This window comes from Cherax quadricarinatus, chromosome 92 (genome assembly GCF_038502225.1).
Source record: "Cherax quadricarinatus isolate ZL_2023a chromosome 92, ASM3850222v1, whole genome shotgun sequence".
Lineage (NCBI taxonomy): Eukaryota > Metazoa > Arthropoda > Malacostraca > Decapoda > Parastacidae > Cherax > Cherax quadricarinatus.
The window spans coordinates 8,636,439-8,660,246 of NC_091383.1; the positions used below are offsets into that span (position 1 = coordinate 8,636,439).

The 23,808-nt window shown below is 44.1% G+C and overlaps 1 protein-coding gene across 4 annotated transcripts in view; it reads right to left on the minus strand.

The window, feature by feature from the left end:
- Positions 1-23,808, minus strand: part of LOC128698406 (limbic system-associated membrane protein-like) — a 599,709-nt gene that overhangs the window by 450,292 nt on the left and 125,609 nt on the right. The window lies entirely within an intron of this gene.

Here is a 23,808-nt window from a genome sequence, read left to right on the forward strand (position 1 = left end):
AAACAGCAGGTCAAGGAGGAGGTGAAACAGCAGGTCAAGGAGGAGGTGAAACAGCAGGTCAAGGAGGTGGTGCAACAGCAGGTCAAGGAGGAGGTGAAACAGCAGGTCAAGGAGGAGGTGAAACAGCAGGTCAAGGAGGTGGTGCAACAGCAGGTCAAGGAGGAGGTCAACAGCAGGTCAAGGAGGAGGTGCAACAGCAGGTCAAGGAGGAGGTCAACAGCAGGTCAAGGAGGAGGTGCAACAGCAGGTCAAGGAGGAGGTGCAGCAGCAGGTCAAGGAGGAGGTGCAGCAGCAGGTCAAGGAGGAGGTGCAGCAGCAGGTCAAGGAGGAGGTGCAGCAGCAGGTCAAGGAGGAGGTGCAGCAGCAGGTCAAGGAGGAGGTGCAACAGCAGGTCAAGGAGAAGCTGAGGGACACGTCGTGAATATTTTCAAGAGACAAATAATTCGTATTATTTTGTGGTTAGTGGAGGGAAAGAAAATTAAAATCACATGAGAAATGGTAATATTAGTTTTTATAGAGTTTTGAGTAGAGGAGAGATATATTTCATGAGAGCAAGCTAGCTCTCTCTCTCTCTCTCTTCCTCCCGCACACACACACACACACACACACACACACACACACACACACCTCGTGTGACTAATTTTAGTTCCGCAAGTGGAACTATTACAACCCAGGAAGTCAATGGCCTGTTATCCTGGTTGTAAAGGCAGCAAAATAAACACACAAGAAAAGCTTTGACTTGTATTATCCTTCACCAAGTATAAACAGCAGCATGTTCACTACATACACTATGTCCAGCAATAGGTAGTAGTGCACGCCACTGTAATCAAGGCAGAATTTGAAGCCAATAGAATGCAGACCACCGTGCTTCAACCAGCTCTCGAATGGAAGTGACGAGGGTAGAAACGTGCGTGGTAACCACGACATCTGTACAATTGCCAGATCCACATTATGATTGGTTGAACCTAGACACTGATCTAACGAAGGGGCCCCGATAGTACGACCCTTGGTTTCTGGGTCGTTGGTTAGAAAGGTAGCCTTTTAATGAGGGTGTGTATATGAGGCGAATAAAGGTTATGCACTCTTTGCATGTCACGGGAACTAATAAATTTTATCTGTGTAAATAAAACAGTGTCATAAGAGAAAGCGATAAAGGTAATAGGTTGGTAGACAGCAACCACCCAGGGAGGTACTACCGTCCTGTGGTAGTAGGTTGGTAGACAACCACCCTGGGAGGTACTACCGTCCTGTGGCAGTAGGTTGGTAGACAGCAACCACCCAGGGAGGTACTACCGTCCTGTGGTAGTAGGTTGGTAGACAACAACCACCCAGGGAGGTACTACCGTCCTGTGGTAGTAGTTTGGTAGACAGCAACCACCCAGGGAGGTACTACCGTCCTGTGGTAGTAGGTTGGCAGACAACAACCACCCAGAGAGGTACTACCGTCCTGTTGTGTACGAATGGTATATAATACCGACAAGATGAGAGTAAGACACATGTGCAACATCTGGGTATCTTTATTGTAGACGTTTCGCCATCCAGTGGCTTTATCAATACAAATTCCAGGACATAACTTGAAGACAGTAGAACTATGTACAGAAGATGAGGTAATCAGGGACTGATTACCTCATCTTCTGTACATAGTTCTACTGTCTTCAAGTTATGTCCTGGAATTTGTATTGATAAAGCCACTGGATGGCGAAACGTCTACAATAAAGATACCCAGATGTTGCACATGTGTCTTACTCTCATCTTGTCGGTATTATATACCATTTCGTACACAACTTGTCAGACACTGCAACATCATGGAATCTTAATTCTGAGGACATGTACATAACTTTCACAACTACGACAACTACTACAACAACAACTAACCCATCTCTTTGGGAAGGACCTACTTCCACTGGGGAATCCCGCCCACCAGTGAATTTGCCCTCGTCTGCTTCACCTGACGTTACTATATAAGCGCCAGGATTCTTTCTTCTGCTTCAGAATCTCAACGACTATGGTGCTGTTCGCACCTACTCCTAGGTTGAGGGACTGATTACCTCATCTTCTGTACATAGTTCTACTGTCTTCAAGTTATGTCCTGGAATTTGTATTGATAAAGCCACTGGATGGCGAAACGTCTACAATAAAGATACCCAGATGTTGCACATGTGTCTTACTCTCATACTACCGTCCTGTGGTAGTAGGCTGGCAGACAACAACCACCCAGGGAGGTACTACCGTCCTGTGGCAGTAGGTTGGTAGACAGCAACCTCCCAGGGAGGTACTACCGTCCTGTAGTAGTAGGTTGGTAGACAGCAACAACCAAGGGAGGTATTACACTCCTGTGTTATTAGGTTGGTAGACAACCACCCAGGGAGGTACTACCGTCCAGTGGTAGTAGGTTGGTAGACAGCAACCACCCAGGAAGGTACTACAGTCCTGTGGTAGTAGGTTGGTAGACAATCACCCAGGGAGGTACTACCGTCCTGTGGTAGTAGGTTGGTAGACAGCAACCACCCAGGAAGGTACTACCGTCCTGTGGTAGTAGGTTGGTAGACAACCACACTGGGAGGTACTACTGAACTGTGGTAGTAGGCTGGTAGACAGCAACCACCCAGGGAGGTACTACCGTCCTGTGATGGTTGGTAGACAGCAACCACCCGGGGAGGTACTACCGTCCTGTGGTAGTAGATTGGTGGACAGCGACCACCCAGGGAGGTACTACCATCCTATGGTAGTAGGTTGGTAGACAGCAACCACACAGGCAGGAACTACCGTCCTGTGGCAGTAGGCTGGAAGACAGCAACCACCCAGGGAGGTACTACCGTCTGGTATTAGTAGGTTGGTAGACAGTAACCACCTAGGGAGGTACGAGTCCTGTAGTAGTAGGTTGGTAGACAGTAACCACAAAGGAAGGTACTACACGTCCTGTGGTAGTAGGTTGGTAGACAACAACCACCCAGGGAGGTAATACCGTTTGGTATCAGTAGGTTGGTAGACAGTAACCACCCAGGGAGGTACTACCGTCCTGTGGTAGTGGGTTGGAAGACAACCACCCAGAGAGGTACTACCGTCCTGTGGTAGTAGGTTGGTAGACAGCAACCACACAGGCAGGAACTACCGTCCTGTGGTAGTAGATTGGTAGACAGCAACCACCCAGGGAGGTACGAGTCCTGTAGTAGTAGGTTGGTAGACAGTAACCACAAAGGAAGGTACTACACGTCCTGTGGTAGTAGGTTGGTAGACAACAACCACCCAGGGAGGTAATACCGTTTGGTATCAGTAGGTTGGTAGACAGTAACCACCCAGGGAGGTACTACCGTCCTGTGGTAGTGGGTTGGAAGACAACAACCCAGAGAGGTACTACCGTCCTGTGGTAGTAGGTTGGTAGACAGCAGCCTCCCAGGGAGGTACTACCGTTCTGTGGTAGAAGTTTGGTAGACAACCACCCAGGGAGGTACTATCGTCCTGTAATAGTAGGTTGGTAGACAGCAACCACCCATGGAGGTACTACCGTCGCGTGGTAGCAGGTTGGTAGACAGCAACCACCCAGGGAGGTACTACCGTCCTGTGGTAGTAGGTTGGTAGACAGCAACCACCCAGGGAGGTACTACCGTCGTGTGGTAGCAGGTTGGTAGACAGCAACCACCCAGGGAGGTACTACCGTCCTGTGGTAGTAGGTTGGTAGACAGCAACCACCCAGAGAGGCACTACCGTTCTGTGGTAACAGGTTGGTAGAGAGCAACCACCCAGGGAGGTACTACCGTCCTGTGGTAGTAGGTTGGAAGACAGCAACCACCCAGGGAGGTACTAGAATCCTGTGGTAGTAGGTTGGCAGACAGCAACCACCCAGGGAGGTACTACCGTCCTGTGGTAGAAGTTTGGTAGACAACCACCCAGGGAGGTACTATCGTCCTGTAATAGTAGGTTGGTAGACAGCAACCACCCATGGAGGTACTACCGTCGTGTGGTAGCAGGTTGGTAGACAGCAACCACCCAGGGAGGTACTACCGTCCTGTGGTAGTAGGTTGGTAGACAGCAACCACCCAGGGAGGTACTACCGTCGTGTGGTAGCAGGTTGGTAGACAGCAACCACCCAGGGAGGTACTACCGTCCTGTGGTAGTAGGTTGGTAGACAGCAACCACCCAGAGAGGCACTACCGTTCTGTGGTAACAGGTTGGTAGAGAGCAACCACCCAGGGAGGTACTACCGTCCTGTGGTAGTAGGTTGGAAGACAGCAACCACCCAGGGAGGTACTAGAATCCTGTGGTAGTAGGTTGGCAGACAGCAACCACCCAGGGAGGTACTACCGTCCTGTGGTAGAAGTTTGGTAGACAACCACCCAGGGAGGTACTATCGTCCTGTAATAGTAGGTTGGTAGACAGCAACCACCCATGGAGGTACTACCGTCGTGTGGTAGCAGGTTGGTAGACAGCAACCACCCAGGGAGGTACTACCGTCCTGTGGTAGTAGGTTGGTAGACAGCAACCACCCAGGGAGGTACTACCGTCGTGTGGTAGCAGGTTGGTAGACAGCAACCACCCAGGGAGGTACTACCGTCCTGTGGTAGTAGGTTGGTAGACAGCAACCACCCAGAGAGGCACTACCGTTCTGTGGTAACAGGTTGGTAGAGAGCAACCACCCAGGGAGGTACTAGAATCCTGTGGTAGTAGGTTGGCAGACAGCAACCACCCAGGGAGGTACTACCGTCCTGTGGTAGTAGGTTGGTAGACAGCAACCACCCAGGGAGGTACTACCGTCCTGTGGTAGTAGGTTGGTAGACAGCAACCACCCAGGGAGGTACTACCGTCCTGTGGTAGTAGGTTGGTAGACAACCACCCAAGGAGGTACTACCGTACTGTGGTAGTAGGCTGGTCGACAGCAACCACCGAGGTACTACCGTCCTGTGATGGTTGGTACACAGCAACCACCCGGGGAGGTACTACCGTCCTGTGGGAGTACGTTGGTAGACAACCACCCAGGGAGGTAGTACCGTCCTGTGGTAGTAGATTGGTAGACAGCAACCACCCAGGGTGGTACTACCGTCCTGTGGCAGAAGGTTGGTAGACAACAACCGCCCAGGGAGGTACTAAAGTCCTGTGGTAGTAGGTTGGTAGTCAGCAACCACCAAGGGAAGTACTACAGTCCTGTGGTAATAGGTTGGTAGACAGTAACCACCCAGGAAGGTACTACACGTCCTGTGGTAGTAGGTTGGTGGACAGCAACCACCCAGGAAGGTACTACCATCCTGTGGTAGTAGGTTGGTAGACAGCAACCACACAGGCAGGTACTACCGTCCTGTGGCAGTAGGTTGGTAGACAGCAACCACCCACGGAGGTACTACCGCCCTGTGTTAGTAGGTTTGTAGACAGTACCCACACAGGAAAGGACTACCATCCTGTGGTAGTAGGTTGGTAGACAGCAACCACCATGAGAGGCACTACCGTTCTGTGGTAACAGGTTTGTGGAGAGCAACTACCCAGGGAGGTACTACCGTCCTGTGGTAGTAGGTTGGTAGACAGCAACCATCCAGGGAGGTAATACAGTCCTGTGGTAGTAGGTTGGAAGAGAGTAACCTCCGATGGAGATACTACAGTCCTGTGGTAGTAGGTTGGTAGACAGCAACCACCCAGAGAGGCACTACCGTTCTGTGGTAACAGGTTGGTAGAGAGCAACCACCCAGGGAGGTACTACCGTCCTGTGGTAGTAGGTTGGAAGACAGTAACCACCCAGGGAGGTACTACAGTCCTGTGGTAGTAGGTTGGCAGACAGCAACCACCCAGGGAGGTACTACCGTCCTGTGGTAGTAGGTTGGTAGACAGCAACCACCCAGGGAGGTACTCCCGTCCTGTGGTAGTAGGTTGGTAGACAGCAACCACCCAGGGAGGTACTACCGTCCTGTGGTAGTAGGTTGGTAGACAACCACCCAAGGAGGTACTACCGTACTGTGGTAGTAGGCTGGTCGACAGCAACCACCAAGGGAGGTACTACCGTCCTGTGATGGTTGGTACACAGCAACCACCCGGGGAGGTACTACCGTCCTGTGGGAGTACGTTGGTAGACAACCACCCAGGGAGGTACTACCGTCCTGTGGTAGTAGGTTGGTAGACAGCAACCATCCAGGGAGGTAATACAGTTCTGTGGTAGTACGTTGGCAGACAGCAGCCACCCAGGAAGGTACTACAGTCCTGTGGTAGTAGGTTGGAAGAGAGTAACCACCCATGGAGATACTACAGTCCTGTGGTAGTAGGTTGGAAGACAGCAACCACCCAGAGAGGCACTACCGTTCTGTGGTAACAGGTTGGTAGAGAGCAACCACCCAGGGAGGTACTACCGTCCTGTGGTAGTAGGTTGGAAGACAGCAACCACCCAGGGAGGTACTACCGTCCTGTGGTAGTAGGTTGGAAGACAGCAACCATCCAGGGAGGTACTACCGTCCTGTGGTAGTAGGTTGGTAGACAGCAACCACCCAGGGAGGTACTACCGTCCTGTGGTAGTAGGTTGGTAGACAGCAACCACCCAGGGAGGTACTACCGTCCTGTGGTAGTAGGTTGGTAGACAGCAACCTCCCAGGGAGGTACTACCGTCCTGTAGTAGTAGGTTGGTAGACAACCACCCAGGGAGGTACTACCGTCCTGTAATAATAGGTTGGAAGACAGCAACCACCCAGGTAGGTACTACAGTCCTGTGGTAGTAGGTTGGTAGACAGCAACCACCCATGAAAATACTACCATCCTGTGTAAGTAGGTTTTAGACAGTAACCACCCAGGAAAGTACTACCGTCCTGTAATAGTAGGTTAGTAGACAGCAACCACCCAGGGAGATACTACCGTCCTGTGGTAGTAGGTTGGTAGACAAAAACCTCCCAGGGAGGCACTCCCGTCCTGTGGTAGTAGGTTGGTAGACAGCAACCACCCGGGAAGGTACTACCATCCTGTGTTAGTAGGTTGGTAGACAGCAACCACACGGGGAGGTACTACCGTCCTGTGGTAGTAGGTTGGTAGACAGCAACAACCCAGGGAGGTACTACAGTCCTGTGGTAGTAGGTTGGCAGACACCCAGGAAGGTACTACCATCCTGTGGTAGTAGGTTGGTAGACAACCACCCAGGGAGGTATTACCCTAATAACGTGTCGGTTCTGTTAACCATTCATCTACGAGGTACTACCGTACTGCGGTAGTAGGTTGGTAGAGAGCAACCACCCAGGGAGGTACTACCATTCGGTGATAGTTTGTTGGTTGACAGCAACCACCCAGGGAGGTACTACAGTCCTGTTGTAGTAGGTTGGTAGACAGCAACCACCCAGGGAGGTAATACCGTACTGTGATAGTAGGTTGGTAGACAGCAACCACGCAGGGAGATACTACCGTCCTGTGGAAGTACGTTGGTAGACAGCAACCACCCAAGGAGGTACTACAGTCCTGTTGTAGTAGGTTGGTAGACAGCAACCACCCAGGGAGGTAATACCGTACTGTGGTAGTAGGTTGGTAGACAGCAACCACGCAGGGAGGTACTACCGTCCTGTGATGTTTGGTAGACAGCAACCACCCAGGGACGTACTACCGTCCTGTGGTAATAGATTCGTAGACAGCAACCACCCAGGGAGGTACTACAGTCCTGTGGTAGTAGGTTGGTAGACAGTAATCACCCATTGAGGTACTACCGTCCTGTGGTAGTAGCTTGGTAGACAGCAACCACCCAGGGAGGTACTACAGTCCTGTGGTAATAGGCTGGTAGACAGCAACCTCCCATGGATGTAGTACCATCCTGTGGCTGTAGGTTGGTAGACAGCAACAATCCAGGGAGGTACAACCGTCCTGTGTTAGTAGGTTTCTAGACAGTAACCACCCAGGAAAGTACTACAGTCATGTGGTAGTAGGTTGGCAGACAGCAACCACCCAGGGAGGTACTACAGTCCTGTGGTAATAGGTTGGCAGACAGCAGCCACCCAGGAAGATACTACAGTCCTGTGGTAGTAGGTTGGTAGACAGCAACCACCCATGGAGGTAATACAGTACTGTGGTAGTAGATTGGTAGACAGCAACCACCCAGAGAGGCACTACAGTTCTGTGGTAACAGGTTGGTAGAGAGCAACCACCCAAGGAGGTTCTACCGTCCTGTGGTAGTAGGTTGGTAGACAGCAACCACCCAGGGAGGTACTACCATCCTGTGGTAGTAGGTTTGTAGAGAGCAACCACCCAGAGAGGTACTACCGTCTTTTGGTAATAGGTTGGTAGAGAGCAACCACCCAGGGAGGTACTTTCATCCTGTGGTAGTAGGTTGGTAGACAGCAACCACTCAGGGAGGTACTATCATCCTATTGTAGTAGGATGGTAGACAGCAACCACCCAGGGAGGTACTACCATCCTGCCAAGTGAGTGTAAAACGAAAGCCTGTAATTGTTTTACATGATGGTAGGATTGCTGGTGTCTTTTTTCTGTCTCATAAATATGCAAGATTCAGGTACGTCTTGCTACTTCTATTTAAACTTAGGTCACACTACACATACATGTACAAGCATATATATACACACACCCCTGATTTTTTTTCTATTTTCTAACTGGTTCTTGTTCTTGTTTATTTCCGCTTATCACCATGAGAAAGCTGAAGAGAAATCTTCGTCCCTGAGCTAAGCGTGAAGTAAATCGCTATTGAAATGCCGAGAGCAAGGCGCTAGTACATATTATTATATTTGCAAAGAAAAACTTTCGTTTTCCTTTTCAGGTCACCCTGCCTCGGTGGGATATGGACGGTTTTATGAAAAAAAACGCATAATTAAGTTTCTCTGCAAACACTGATACTTTTAAAACTCTCTCTGATCCTCACATAGTAACCTAGCCAAAAGTAATGATTTTATGTCCCCAACCTATGAAAATACTATATAAAGTGTGAACTACGTCTGGGTAGCAAAACGTGGCAGCCTAGTTGCTAAAGCCTATATTCCAGATGCTCTTAATAAATACCCCTCAAGGAAGGTTCCTTGATGTTGGTGAGGGGCTCTTAATTTAGGGAATTGGATCTGTGCTCCAGTTCCCCGAATTAAGCCTGAATATTCAGTCTTCCATATGCCCCCCCCCCAGGCGCTCTATAATCCTCCGGGTTTAGCGCTTCCCCCTTGATTATAATAATCTTAATAAATAATAATGCTTCGTGTATATTTTATTAATATCAATAAATTCTATTCTCTCAAGGTATACTACTCAAGAAATACACCACCTATGACTGCTGCACCTCTCCTGCCATACGGTTTATAAGCTGCTTCTCCGCTGATATGCCGTATTCTATTCAAGATTGATGGACTGAACACATCGACTCAAGGTTGAGGGACTGATTACCTCATTCTCCTCCTGTTCTTCAAGTTTCTCCTACGTATGGACTGATGAAGCCACTGTGTGGCGAAACGTTTCCTCAATAAAGATACCCAAGAGTTGCACATGTGTCTAATTTATCAAATACAAGGTAGGCAAAGATGGATTTTTAATAGCCTGAAGGGGATATAGAACAGAATAATTCCATTTTTTTACAAAGATGTGATTGAAGAATAAAATAAAACATGAAAAGCATTTGAGAAAACGATTAAGGAAGAAAATAAGAGGATTAAGAAATGACTTTGGTATTTTTAAAGTCGATGTAAAGATGGAATTACGAAAAATGATTGTGGAGGAGCATGTAAACACGAGTTAAGAAAAGAGGAAGAGGAACCGACAACAGATGACTGAAAATATTAAAAGAAAAAATTACTCGAATAAAAAAAATAGGAAAAAAATCGGTCACGAATGAGAAAGAATTTATAACAAACCTTGATAATGGGAAGTACAAGGCAGGAGGCACAACACCACAGAGTACTCTCGCATAAACAGACCTCTGCATACTAGGGCCTTACAAATCAACATCAGAGCACTTAAATACAATAGCTTATAGTATACACTAAAAAAAAAATTCCAAAATTACTTACTCAAACTATCGCCCATACATGATGACTTCACCCCGTGATGACCCGACTCGTACTGAACTACACACACCTCACATCATCTCCCGTCCTGGCCATCCTTGACGTTCGTGAGAGGCTCTTCATCTAGGGAATTGGATCTGTGCTCCAGTTGCCGCAATTAAACCTGAATACCTTCCACATCCCCCCCACAGGCTCTGCATAATTATACGGGTTTAGCGCTCCCCCTTGATTATAATAATCCTATCCTGGCCACTGCCTTACTGACAGGAATAAAACGCGTTCACTTTCAGCTCAGTCCCGGAACTATGTTACGTAAAATGTTTTTTCTGCATGTCACTGCGAAGCAAAGATATAAAGATATACACTAAGTCAGTGGAAACAGGACAAACGCCAGACTGCTATATAATTGCAAATTTAATCCCTAACACAGCGGAAATAAACAGGAAGCACTAAATCCTGAGTATTTCCTTTCCAGTCTTGAAGACCTGGTCTGAAACCTGGCCCAGGGAAAAGATAATTCCCAGAACCACTAACAGCTAATAGAACCAAGTGCATAAGACCTGTTTGAGATGCTAGAAGGAACCAGGAGGCGTCTTCGGCTGCCTGAATGGCAGCCGAAGATGCAGATGAGAATTATGGAGGTTAATAGAATTTTTATTTTAGTCTTGGGAGCCTAAGTGGAGCTCGTTAGATCAAAGAACAGGTGAAGACCAACACACACAGGCTCCAGAAATTGTTTGATTGTTTATCTAGCAGTAAATGAAAAAAAAGTATATCTTTAAACGTATAGGTGGCCCGGTGGCCTGGTGGCTAAAGCTCCTGCTTCACACACGGAGGGTCCGGGTTCGATTCCCGACACGTTTCCTTACACCTGTTGTCCTGTTCACCTAGCAGCAAATAGGTACCTGGGTGTTAGTCGACTGGTGTGGGTGGCATCCTGGGGGACAAGATTGAGGACCACAATGGAAATAAGTTAGACAGTCCTCGATGACGCAATGACTTTCTTGGGTTATCCTGGGTGGCTAACCCTCCGGGGTTAAAAATCCGAACGAAATCTTAGAAAATTTTAGAAAGGACAATTTTAAACGAGTTCTTGTTAATTGGCCAATTTTACCTATACGGCACGACATTTATATATATATATATATATATATATATATATATATATATATATATATATATATATATATATATATATATATATATATATATATAAGTAGTGATGAAGGCAGCTCAGTGGCTCATGCGGCAGAGTGGCTTCCTCCTGAAAAGGGCTGCGGCTGAGTGGCTCCTTTTCCTGGGTGGCTCCTTTTCACACCTATATGTTAATGACCTTTTTCACACCTATATGCTAATGACCTTAACCCCGCCCACGACCCCCACCCATGACCCCACCCACGACCCCCACCCACGAACCCACCCACGACCCCCAACCATGACTCCACCCACGACCCCACACCCGCGCCCCCACGCCCGTGCCCCCCACGACCCCCCACCCGCGCCCCCCACCTGCCCCCGTGCCGACCCACCCACCCGCCCACGCCCTCGCGCCCCCCTGCACCCCTCGCGCCCGTCCGTCGCGCCCGCCCGCGCATTCTGCTGCACCTTCTGCAGCGTCGTCCGGATCGCTCCCGCTCCCCGAATTTTTTTCGAATTTTTTTTTTTTTAATTTCATTTTCTCATGATCTCCATTTCCTCGAATCAAGTTTTTTAGATTGCCCCTCCCACTTTCACCCCCACCCCAAATTTTTTCGAATTTTTTTTTCTCGATAATACAAAGACTCCAATTCCTTGGATCAAGGTTTTCTCGATAATACCAAGTCTCCATCTCCTCGGATCAAGTTTTTTGGATTCCCCCTCTGGGTATAAGTATTCAAATGAACTCCTATGGGGCATGGTGCTTTCTCTTACTACAGGTCTAAACAAGTGTGACGTCACCCCCATACCTGTGTTTACTCGGCGGTCAGTGACGTCACGTGATGACCTCACACATACAGGCTGAATCTTGTCGACTTCCCCCTATGTCAGTGACATCACGCGAAGACCCCCCACACACACACAGGCTGAATCTTGTCGACTTCCCCATCTCAGTATTACACATTTCATATACAACATAGGGAAAACATTTTCACTCTTAACCCAGGATAATCCAAATAATTTCACATTTTTTTTCGTTAATACCCACAACAATCCACAATTTCTTTACAACACAAGTCTAGACATTTTTCTCGTTTTAACTATTTCATCTCAGGTCACTCCCCACGAAGTAACCTTCTCTCTCTCCTCCTCCCCCCCCCCGAACCCTCACACTCCAACCAACACCTCACAATTTTCACTCATAACCCCCCAATTTTTCTTGTTTTAATTATATCATCAGAAAGTCACCACAACACTTATAACCACTTTTTCGATAAATTCACTAGTCACAATTTTACATATTACGAAGTTAATACGCACACACACCTCACTTTACTTTGAACACCTTCAAAACACTCTCATAAATCATTTGAATACTCACAAAAATACCTTTGAACATTTCCAAAGAACACTGAAACACTTCCAAAATATCATTTTGAATACTCCCAAATAAGATTTGACAGCTCTAATTTATCTGCACTTACACATTTCATTAAATTACAACTCATCCCCCCAAACTCCTCCCTCAGTCTCCAGACGTCACAACATTATCACAAAAACTAACTCAAACACTTTTACTTTGAACATCAAAAAACACCATCAATTACCTTTAAATACTCCAAAAACATCATTCGAACACCCCCAAATCACCTCTGAATACTCCCAGAACACCTTCATAAGTACTCTTGCACATCATTTGAACACCTTCAAAAACACCTTTGAATAACCTCAAAACACCATTTGAGTACTCCCAAATACACCACTGAATACTACTAAAACACCACTGAATACACTCAAAACACCACAAATCACCATAAACTAAGATCAACACCCACATCCCACAACACCCACAACCCACAACACCCACAACCCACAACACCCACATCCCACATCACCAACAACCCACAATTTCTCGTTTTAACTAATTTCATCAGAAAAAGTCACAACAACAACCCACTTATAACATCTTTTTCGGTATCTCTAGTTCGACAACAACACCCACAACACCCACATCCCACAACACCCACAATCCACATCACCCACACCCACAACACCCACAACCCACATCACCCACACCCACAACACCCACAACCTACATCACCCACACCCCACAACACACACAACCCTCATCACCCACACCCCACAATTTTTTTCTCGTTTTAACTAATTTCATCAGAAAGTCACAACAACAACAACCCACAACTTATAATCACACCTTTGAATAACCTCAAAACACCATTTGAGTACTCCCAAATACACCACTGAATACTACTAAAACTCCACTGAATACACTCAAAACACCACCAAAATCACCATAAACTAAGATCAACACCCACATCCCACAACACCCACAACCCACAACACCCACATCCCACATCACCCACATCACCAACAACCCACAATTTTTCTCGTTTTAACTAATTTCATCACAAAGTCACAACAACAACAACCCACAACTTATAATCACTTTTCAACAACTCTAGTTCAACAACAACACCCACATCCCACAACACCCACAACACCCACACCCCACAATTTTTTCTCGTTTTAACTAATTTCATCAGAAAAAGGCACAACAACCCACAACTTATAACCACTTTTTCGGTATCTCTAGTTCGACAACAACACCCACATCCCACATCACCCACAACCCACATCACCCACATCCCACAACACCCACATCCCACATTTTTTTTTTTCCCGTTTTAACTAATTTCATCAGAAAAAGTCACAACAATCAACTTACAATCACTTTTCAGCATCTCTAGTTCGACAACAACACCCACAAACCCACAACACCCACAACCCACAACACCCACATCCCACATCACCCACAACCCACAATTTTTTCTCGTTTTAACTAATTTCATCAGAAAAAGGCACAACAACCCACAACTTATAACCACTTTTTCGGTATCTCTAGTTCGACAACAACGCCCACAACCCACAACACCCACATCCCACAACACCCACATCCCACAATTTTTTTCTCGTTTTAACTAATTTCATCAGAAAAAGTCACAACAACAACACACTTATAACGTCTTTTCGGTATCTCTAGTTCGACAACAACACCCACAACCCACAATTTCTTTCTCGTTTTAACTAATTTCATCAGAAAAAGTCACATCAACAACCCATAACTTACAACCACTTTTTCGACATCACTAGTTCGACAACAACACCCACAACCACCACCACCCCACAACCCACAATTTTTTTCTCGTTTTAACTAATTTCATCAGAAATAGTCACAAAAACAACCCACTTATATCATCTTTTTTGGTATCTCTAGTTCGGCTACATTACCCACAACCCTCACCAATTACCAATTTATTCACAATTTTTTCCCCTTCTTTTTACTGAATCTTAAATGTAATACACATTCCTTTTTACATTACTAAAATTCTAATAAAATCCTCTCCATACCCCATCTCCTTGTATCCACATAAATTGATATTATACTCGCATCAACTAATCTCACTACCCAACTATTGTGACATGTTTCAACACCCTCCATTCTTTTCCAATTTATCATAACTTTTCAATTCTATAATTTCTTTTTAAAATATTCACACGTTACCTTTATTTTCAGTAAAATCCCCCCATATTTCTTTAAATTTCTAATACAACCCTCCCCATACCCCTCTCCATCTCGCCCGCATTTCTTCACATCCACTCACCCATCTCCCAACACACCTCTTCTGAACACACAAAATCACATTTCACATCCACAAATGCATCTCATCACCCATCTCAAATCCACTAAAATCACTGTAACCAAGATATTCACAAAACTCTATGACCACCTAACACACACACACACACACACACACACACACACACCTCACTTTACTTTGAACACCTTCAAAACACTCTCATACATCATTTGAGACCACCTTTTCTCAATATCTCTCATCCACAACCTTTATCATCTCACTACAGAAGAACCCCAAGATTACTTCGAACACTCTCATAAATCATTTGAATACTCACATAAACACCTTTGAACATTTCCAAACAACACTGAAGCACTTCCAAAATATCATTTTGATTACTCCCAAATAAGACTTATCATCTCTAATTTATCTACACTTACACATTTCATTAAATTACAACTCATCCACCATACTACTCCCTCAGTCTCCAGACTTTACAACATTAACACAAAAACTAACTCAAGACACTTATGACATGAGACATTTTACCAAAACTAACACAAACACATATCTGTTATATCTCCAATATCTAAGATCACCACAATCAAGACGTTTGCCAAATTATATAACCCCACCACTAAGATCACACATTTTTTTTTGTACACATTCTCTTAAAACATCATCATAACGAAGATCACTAAAACTATCTATACTTTTACTAAGATCACATAACATTTTGTCTTCTCTAACTCACCCACCAATTCACATTCTCATTCACACTTACACATTTCATTAACCGAAATTACATCTCATCCACCAAACTCCTCCCTCATTCTCCAGACTTTACAACATTAGCACAAAAAAAAAAAACTCATACACTTATGACATGAGACATTACCATATCTAACACACTGACTAACTTTGAACCAACTCTGAACACCACTGATCTTCTTCAAAAAATACTCTGCACATCATTTGAACACCTTCAAAAAAACACCATCAAACACCTCCGAATACTCCCAAACCACTACTGATTACTAGCAAATCACCACTGAATACTACCAAATCACCGTCAAAATCACCAGAAACTAAGTTTAACATCACCATCTAACATCCTTTTTATAGAAATCCCCTCAAATCACTATAACCAAGAACTCTCTCCCCATTTGGCGCATAAAAAAAAAAGCATGAACACAAACCTAATACGCAAACACTTAGTACATGATCACCAACTGAAAACATATCTTGTACACACACATAATCTAAGACAACCACCAACAACAATCACCCATGTTCACTTACCTCAAAAATCACTAATATCACAGAAAACACTCATTTTTATAAACATTTCACACAAAAAATCATATTTGACAATATCTAAGTGCACTCACCTCACTACCACCAACACACGATGTCACACCTCACAGGACCGACAAGCTCACCTCCAGTGACGTCACACTCCCGTTGTGTTACTTGGTGGTTGGTAACATCACACCCAACCAACCTTGTTTCAACCTGTTGTACCCTATATTATCTAAGAACACTATATCCAAGACGATTACCAGATTTTATGACCCCACCACCAAGATCACAGAAAACACACATTTTTATAATTATTCACACAAAAATCACGATCACCAATTCCATAACATGTTTACCGTCATCTATCAACACTCATCACCAAGATCACCAAAAATCTATGATCATGCATCTCAAAACTACTATGATCACTGAAAACACTTATTTTTTAAACATTCGCACAAAAATAAGACATACACAAAAATACCACAACACTTCCACCAACATCTATAACATAACATGAGCACTATAACATATCACTATCACAAAAAAATAATACACAGACACCCACATCGTATACATTTCAATCACCAATTTAAGACATGAGACATACCAAATCTAAGACATTCACCTCCAACTAAGACATACACATCTTAAACTAAGACATACACCAAAAACCTATACTTGACATATTGCGGTATGAATATTCATACTGCATTTATGTTGCATATCACATTTCCTCATCCACATCATCCCTAAAACATCCTTCCTTATTCATTCCGTATATCTCCTAGAGTTGTTTTAACCCCGACGGCCCATCACGACGTAGGAGCCAGAGTGTAGTAGGTGGTGTTGGAGTGGTGATGGTTGCTCTGGCTCCTACGTCGTGATGGGCCGTCGGGGTTAAAACAACTCTAGGAGATATACGGAATGAATAAGGAAGGATGTTTTAGGGATGATGTGGATGAGGAAATGTGATATGCAACATAAATGCGGTATGAATATTCATACCGCAATATGTCAAGTATAGGTTTTTGGTGTATGTCTTAGTTAAGATGTGTATGTCTTAGTTGGAGGTGAATGTCTTAGATTTGGTGTGTATGTCTCATGTCTTAAATTTGTGATTGAAATGTATAAGATGTGGGTGTCTGTGTATTTTTTTTTGTGATAGTGATATGTTATAGTGTTCATGTTATGTTATAGATGTTGGTGGAAGTGTTGTGGTATTTTTGTGTATGTCTTATTCTTGTAGTCGAACTAGAGATACCAAAAAAGATGATATAAGTGGGTTGTTTTTGTGACTTTTTCTGATGAAATTAGTTAAAACGAGAAAAAAATTGTGGGTTGTGGGGTGTTGTTGGTTGTGGGTGTTGTTGTCGAACTAGTGATGTCGAAAAAGTGGTTATAAGTTGTGGGTTGTTGATGTGACTTTTTCTGATGAAATTAGTTAAAACGAGAAAAAATTGTGGGGTGTGGGTGTTGTGGGATGTGGGTGTTGTTGTCGAACTAGAGTTGTTGAAAAGTGATTATAAGTTGTGGGTTGTTGTTGTTGTGACTGTGATGAAATTAGTTAAAACGAGAAAAATTGTGGGTGATGTGGGATGTGGGTGTTGTGGGTTGTGGGTGTTGTGGGATGTGGGTGTTGTGGGATGTGGGTGTTGATCTTAGTTTATGGTGATTTTGGTGGTGTTTTGAGTGTATTCAGTGGTGTTTTAGTAGTATTCAGTGGTGTATTTGTGAGTACTCAAATGGTGGTTTGAGGTTATTCAAAGGTGTTTTTGAAGGTGTTCAAATGATGTGCAAGAGTACTTATGAAGGTGTTCTGGGAGTATTCAGAGGTGATTTGGAGGAGTTTGGGGGGATGAGTTGTAATTTAATGAAATGTGTAAGTGCAGATAAATTAGAGCTGTCAAATCTTATTTGGGAGTATTCAAAATGATATTTTGGAAGTGTTTCAGTGTAGTTTGGAAATGTTCAAATGTATTTTTGTGAGTATTCAAATGATTTATGAGAGTGTTTTGAAGGTGTTCAAAGTAAAGTGAGGTGTGTGTGCGTATTAACTTCGTAATATGTGAAATTGTGACTAGTGAATTTATCGAAAAAGTGGTTATAAGTGTTGTGGTGACTTTCTGATGATATAGTTAAAACAAGAAAAATTGGGGGGTTATGAGTGAAAATTGTGAGGTGTTGGTTGGAGTGTGAGGGTTCGGGGACGGTGGGGAGGAGGAGAGAGAGAAGGTTACTTCGTGGGGAGTGACCTGAGATGAAATAGTTAAAACGAGAAAAATGTCTAGACTTGTGTTGTATTTTGTAAAGAAATTTGTGGATTGTTGTGGGTATTAACGAAAAAAAAATGTGAAATTATTTGGATTATCCTGGGTTAAGAGTGAAAATGTTTTCCCTATGTTGTATATGAAATGTGTAATACTGAGATGGTGAAGTCGACAAGATTCAGCCTGTGTGTGTGGGGGTCATCGCGTGACGTCACTGACATAGGGGGAAGTCGACAAGATTCAGCCTGTATGTGTGAGGTCATCATGTGACGTCACTGACCGCCGAGTAAACAGGTATGGGGGTGACGTCACACTTGTTTAGACCTGTAGTAAGAGAAAGCACCATGCCCCATAGGAGTTCATTTGAATGCTTACCCTGAGAGGGGGGAATCCAAAAACTTGATCCGAGGAGATGGAGTCTTGTTATTATCGAGAAAAAAAACTTGATCCAAGGAGATGGAGTCTTTGATTTCGAGAAAAAAATTGATCCGAGGAATTGGAGACTTTGTATTATCGAGAAAAACTTGATCCAAGGAGATGGAGACTGATTTCGAGAAAAATTTGATCCGAGGAATTGGAGTCTTTGTATTATCGAGAAAAAAAATTGGGATGCAAGTGGGAGTTCATTTTGAATGCTTATACCCAGAGGGGGAATCCAAAAAACTTGATCCGAGGAGATGGAGACTTGGTATCGAGAAAACCTTGATCCAAGGAATTGGAGTCTTTGTATTATCGAGAAAAAATTCGAAAAAATTTGGGGTGGGGGTGAAAGTGGGAGGGGCAATCCAAAAAACTTGATTCGAGGAAGTGGAGATCATAAGAAAATGAAATTAAAAAAAAAAATTGAAAAAAATCGAAAAAAAATTCGGGGAGCGGGAGCGATCCGGACGACGCTGCAGAAGGCACAGCAGAAGGCGCTGGCGGGCGCGATGGACGGGCGCGAGGGGTGCGGGCGGGCGCGAGGGCGCGGGCGGGTGGGGGGTCGTGGGGGCGCGGGGGCGCGGGCGTGGGGGGCGCGGGCGTGGGGGGCGCGGGTGTGGGGTCGTGGGTGGGGTCGTGGGTGGGGTCATGGGTGGGGGTCGTGGGTGGGGTTAAGGTCATTAGCATATAGGTGTGAAAAAGGTCATTAACATATAGGTGTGAAAAGGAGTCACCCAGGAAAAGGAGCCACTCAGCCGCAGCCCTTTTCAGGAGGAAGCCACTCTGCCGCATGAGCCACTGAGCCGCCTTCATCACTACTTTAATATATATATATATATATATATATATATATATATATATATATATATATATATATATATATGTCGTGCCGAATATGTAAAACTGGTCAATTAGCAAGAACTCGTTTAAAATTAAGTCCTTTCTAAAATTTTCTCTTATACGTTTACAGATATTTTTTTTCATTAATGTTGATGTAAAAATTTATAATTTTGCACCAAAAGGAACTTAGAAAACTTACCTAACCTTATTATAAGAAGTACAATTTATTTTAGCCTAACCCAGCTAAATATATTTTAGATTTGTTTACAATAATTTAATACTAAACAAACACAGTGAAATATATTTTTTTCGTTAGGTTAAGAATGATTTTGGCGAAATTATTGCATACACAAATTTTCACTTGTCCTATATGGCAAGATGAACGTTGCTATTTAAGCCAAGATCGCAAGTTCTGCCTATTCGGCACGACATATATATATAAACTAGCTTGCAAATGTAACATTTAAAGGCTCATTAAACCCGTTAAAACTAAAACCTCATGACTGTTTGTTTTCCGTCTTGTTTCTTGCAGTTTATTCTACCAAAATTTTATACATTCCTACAGGTAAAAATATTTGATTTTTTGTTTTAAGGTTTAGTTCCATTTGAGATATTTTTATGAACTTTTAAATGTTTGAGGGTTTGAAGTCTATCACAAAAGGCATTTTCTAGTTATATAGGAAACCATTTAATAAAATATGCTAATTAAAATATACACCATAGTGAAAGTCAGAGTTACTCGTAATGAGGAACACCAGAACACAAACTTTGAAATCTATCAGAAAAGTCATTCTCCATTAATTTCTCTAAATCCAACAACACCAAATTTTTACCAGTGTGAAATTTTTACCAATGTGAAATTTTTACCAATGTGAAATTTTTACCAATGTGAAATTTTTACCAATGTGAAATTTTTACCAATGTGAAATTTTTACCAATGTGAAATTTTTACCAATGTGAAATTTTTACCAATGTGAAATTTTTACCAATGTGAAATTTTTACCAGTGTGAAATTTTTACCAGTGTGAAATTTTTACCAGTGTGAAATTTTTACCAGTGTGAAATTTTTACCAATGTGAAATTTTTACCAGTGTGAAATTTTTACCAATGTGAAATTTTTACCAGTGTGAAATTTCAAATTTTTATCAGTCTAAACTTGTTGTGAAAATTATCTTATGGAAAATATCAACAATAATATTTTGAAGTTGACCACAAGAGGCAGTTTTAAATTGAATGAAAACTCAATATTACTGATTATTACAATTTACACAATGGAACTTAAGACGCCCAATAACACCGAGAAATTTGATTTCTGGAAAACACACCTGGGCTGAAAATTTGATGCCGATCAGAAGAGTCATTCTCCAGTTATTGGGTGAATTCCAGCTAGTTTTTTTTATTTAGCAAATTTTAAAGGACCCTCAAATTTATTGAAAAATGGTCTTGGTGATACTTCCAAGGTGTGGAAAAATGACACTTGTGTACCGTTCAGGAAACGTTTCGCCCCCGAGTGACTTCTTCAGGACTGAAAAACTCGTTGGAAAACGTTTTATCTATCCTCAACTGTCTTTCAAATTTATTAAACGTGTTTTAATGGGAATTAAAGCTTCACGATATTTTACACATTAAACCAGATGTGTATCTACATACATAGTGGAGGCAGGATCCATACATAGCTTTAAGATGAGGTATGATAAAGCTCATGGAGCAGGGAGAGGACCTAGTAGCACTCAGTGAAGAGGCGGAGCCAGGAGCCGAGTCCTGACCCCTGTAACCACAATTAGGTGAGTACATACATACATCAGTTTTACTTTCCATCGTCCAGGAGGCGCCACCTTCTTGGGACGTCTGACGCCACCGAGCACAGGCTTTTTAAACCGTTATTACACCAGTTTCAGGAATTTTGGAATTTGCATGACTTGTCCTGGCTACTGTACACCAGAGTTGACAATTTGCATGACTCTTGTCCTTGTCATCCTGGGGATAAATGATCTCAGATGAAGTGATGTTCTGGAGAAGGGTACAGCCAGAGTGAAGTTGCTGCTGGCTGCCCGTCTTGTGGTATAGAAGCTTGCTTCACGCTGTCCTCGAAGTGGATCCAAGTGTGATACTTTGACGATATTGGCCTTGTACATAACAGTAAGGCCACCCACATCTCACATGTGTTGAAGGCTCTGCTGAAATGACAGGCCTATCCAGGCGAGAGATGAGACGTCTTAGTCTGTTCTCTACTCTGTCAAGCAGTCGCAGATGAGACGGAGGGGGGGGGGGGGCAGGCAAACCAAGAAAGTGGAGCATACTCAAGGTGTGAGCGTACTTGTGCCTCATACAGAATCTTCCAACCCCTACTGTCAAGCAGATGCGAGATACGGCGAAGTGCTGTAAGCTTCCTGGCTGCCTTGTTTGCAAGATTTACAACGCTGTTCTTCATGGTCAGTTTGGAGTCAAATTTCACCCCAAGGATATCAACTTCTTCTCCAGGTGCCAACACCCTCCCATTCATCCTTACTACTGCACCAGCATTACCATCATCATTTGCGTTTTCTCAGGTGCAAATGTTACTTGCCATCTATTTTCCCAAGCTGATATAGCTATTAGCTGGTGATTGATGTAGCTTAGAGCAGTTGGCATTTATTTTCGTGATTAAGTGAATGTCAGCGTACAGTCGTCTGCATATGCTTGAGATTCTGGGATGAGATGAAGGTCATTGAAGAAGAAATTCCATAACAATGGTCCCAGCACGCTTCCTTGTGGAGCACTTGTCCTAGTAGGATGTCTTGCTCATTCCGTTCCATTGAGAACTACACTTAGAGATCTACCATGAAGGTAATCACTGAGGAGACAGTGTAGAGCCTGCAATTCCCAGTGCTTGAAGTTTTGCTAAGAGGCCCTGGTGCCACACCCGGTCGAAAGCACCAGCAATGTCCAGTGCTACCACACAGCTGACTTTGGGTCCATCCAGTGACTGGTGCCACTTAGTGGAGAGGTTTAACAACAGATCAGCAGCAAAATAACCTTTCCTGAAGCCATATTGACGATCACAAAGTAGTGAGTGATAGTCAAAAAACTCTGTCACTTGTCTTGAGATTGTCTCAAGGATCTTACCAGTGATTGACAGGAGTGACACTGGTATGTAGTTGCTGATTTCTGCTCTGCTCTTCTTTTTGTGAACAGGGACTGCATTTGCCTCTTTCCACAGAGAGGGCCATTTACACTGTACTAGGCAGTGCTGAAAGATGCGAGTTAGAGGTGCTGCTAGCTGGTCTGCACATCTTCTCAGCAATCTTTAAGAAGGAAATGCACCTCCTCCTGCCTTATTGTCACCACTGACAGTTTTGACACAGTTCTTGCAGCTAGCCAAGGAGGGTCCCTTGCTGGATCAGGAACTTGCATTTTGGTAACAAAGTGTTCGGCAAAGAGGTCCGCCTTCTCTTGACTACTAGTAGAGGTGGTCCCATCCTGTCGATTTAGAGGTGGAATGAGTTCATCAGGCAGATAACCTTGTCTGTCCTTGACCAGGGACCACCAGGTTTTGGAGCCTACCCTACCTGATGCTAGCTTTCTTTTTGTGTCCACCTCCCATTTAGCAATGGCCCACTTTTGAACGTCACCCATATGCCTACAGGCTTGCCTATGCAAGTTTCTGTTATAGGTGGTAGGATGTCTCTCATACCTTCGCCATGCCTTGTACTTAACAGTAGCAGCCTCTCCACAACGAAAGCCAAACCAAGGCTGATCTGTAGGCTTCGTCACATATTGCCAGTGAGGAATGCGTTCTTGTTGTAGATTAAGGATGTGTCCTGTGAAGGCTTTCACTTGGTTGTCAACATACCCTTGGAGAAGAGCATTCCAATCGGTGGTGGCGAGCTCAGAGCGAAGGGCTGGCCAATTACCTCTTTCCCATAGCCAGGTTGTGCATGTGGACTCCTCACCTCGTTCTGTTGGGATCTTCAATGTCGTAAAAACAGCCTTGTGGTCAGATGATCCAACGTAGCCGAGGGTTGACAAGTGACTATACCTTCTGCCAGATCACTCACTACTGGGTCAAGGGAGGAGCCAGAGATGTGAGTAGGGAAATCAACAAAGTTTCTCATGTCAAATACTGTAAGAAGGCCATCAAAGTCCCTCTGTATAAGGTGTTGGTTGAGGTCACCAACAATTGTGTGTTGACAGTTGTGTTGTAGCAGAAGGGAGTCCACATTTTCCATTAGGAAGTTGATGGGGACTGCATGTTGC